The 2233-nt window shown below is 32.3% G+C and overlaps 1 long non-coding RNA gene across 1 annotated transcript; it reads left to right on the plus strand.

Annotated features, from left to right (window-relative positions):
• The first annotated feature begins 700 nt into the window (after positions 1-700).
• LOC137649568 (uncharacterized) lies at positions 701-1906 on the plus strand. The gene is made up of 3 exons (XR_011045782.1): positions 701-756; positions 958-1143; positions 1638-1906. It is a non-coding gene; the product is annotated as an uncharacterized lncRNA (long non-coding RNA).
• Positions 1907-2233: the final 327 nt, after the last annotated feature.

A 2233-nucleotide genomic window follows, 5' to 3' on the forward strand; every position in this document is an offset into this window, starting at 1 on the left:
CTACTTTATACAAGTTACAGTTTAACTAATCTTTTCCTGTTAATTAGTTGTTGTTGTTTTTTCTTGTAAATATCAAACATCAAAAAAAATATATTCCGGTGATTTTTTTCATACCATTGCAAGATATTTCCTCTATTCATGTTTTTTAGGGATTATAGAAGATTAAGGATGTTAAGATGCAAATATAAAAACATTTTTACGTTAAATATATATATATATATATATATATATATATATATATATATATATATATATATATATATATATATATATATATATATATATATATGGGTGAATGTGTGAACTAAAGATTGATTCATATATGGACTGTACTAAGATTACATATAACTGAAAAATATGAGAGATGAGAAGACAGCCGTTACAGAATAAGCTAAACAAGATAGGTAGCAATATTTTATCTCTCTCTCTCTCTCTCTCTCTCTCTCTCTCTCTCTCTCTCTCTCTCTCTCTCTCTCTCTCTCTCTCTCTCTCCTGTCAATGATAGGAACATCTCCGTATACGTATTATTTTACCAAAGATTTTAGAATCACTCAGAATCGAAATACAAGTAAAACACCTTCTCTAGAATCAGATAATTCCAGGTTGAATTACGTTGTTATAGGTGCTGCCTTTCTCTCTTTAGAGTCCTTGGCTGGGCATAACGAAGCTTTCTCTTGCTGTTTTGTAGTATTTCAAGACTGTTGGGTGGTTGGTGGTAACCAGTATACAAGAAAACTCAAAAAGTTCGTGTCGGTAGTAAGTAAAGATCTACGTTAAGTTGGCTTTTTTAAGTTTCTAAAACTTTGATATTTTTCTATTGGAGGCCTGTTGAAATACGAAAATTAAATCTATACGTAATAACTCTATGTCTAATACCCTCGTTTTAACATACCAATTTATAAGTTTTCTTTGTGCCCAATGTATTTTATATAACCAGGTTTTATTTTTTACTTTCAGGAACGAAAAGTCTGGGATCCCTTAATTAAGTGGGTGTTTCAATCTTATAATGTGGGTTGTAAACTGTCTACAATAGAGCTGGTGATTCCTGTATTATTCTTGCCCACAAACTCATATGCACCAAATGCAAACTGACTAGTGACAACGCTGGAATCTGGTGAAGTATTTTTCAGTCTGAACTAAAAGGTGAGCATTGCTTAATACTTTTTATTTTTTTTTAATTCAATCCCAAGCAAGCCAGTCCTCCCCGGTTGGGGGCGGCGCCCCCAATTGTGGGAGGACGTTCCCTATAGCGCACGGTAGACCTTAAATTAAAGGTCTACCGTGCGCTATAGGGAGGCTTTCTTTTAAACCCCTTAGTTTTAAGTTCGGTGAGTGTTTTAACTTTTTTGTAGTTTATTTAGGGTCTGCAGTTTACGTAAAGCCTGTGTTCAACTTTTTAAACTTTATTTAAATGTTGCAGTTTATTTAAAGCCTATTGATCACAAATTCAAAGTGAAAATTTTCAACTAATTTGCTTTTTACATAAAATTATATTGATTCCATATTCAAAAGGTTTTTAAATTAGCAATTTTATCAGTTTCCATTTACTAAATATTACGGGCTTAACATATCCTGGTCTCTTATGTAGGGATACACAACTAGTAAAAGAAACCTTTCTGATACTTGACACTTTTCAGATTGGATGGCACGACTTCAGGATGAAATGATTTCAGGACAAAATTCCAGTGATCTAACTATATTTTCTACATACAATGGTTTGGTGCGGTTGAAGATTGATACTGGAAAGTCTGTCAAGATCTTCATGAAGTAAGATTTACTGGAAATCCTCCCAAGAGTATCGATAAAAATTTGGATAACTTTTCCGATGGATTTCTGTTTGTTTTTAGACCAGGTTTGTGCTGGAAGAGACTAGTAGAATCCGGTTTGTGCTGGAAGACTTCATGGAAAGCGGTTTTTTTTTTTTTTTTTTTTTTTTTTTTTTTTTTTTTTTTTTCATAAATGTTACCAGTAACCTATTTACCGGGATTTAACATTTATGGAAAAATAAAATGGTTATAACTTACCAGTAACCTAATTACCGGTATTTGTTAGTTATAACCATTTTTTTTTCCGTAATTGTTACAAATTCCGGTAAATAGGTTACTGGCAAGTTATAAACAAAAATTTCAAATTTTATGGTTGATTTCCTTTTGGGAAGGCTACAATTAACGCTAAAGATTTTGATAAGATTGAGATTTTTTTTTGTGGGGGGGGGTTGGAGGTGGGGATTTCG

This window comes from Palaemon carinicauda, chromosome 11 (genome assembly GCF_036898095.1).
Source record: "Palaemon carinicauda isolate YSFRI2023 chromosome 11, ASM3689809v2, whole genome shotgun sequence".
NCBI lineage: Eukaryota > Metazoa > Arthropoda > Malacostraca > Decapoda > Palaemonidae > Palaemon > Palaemon carinicauda.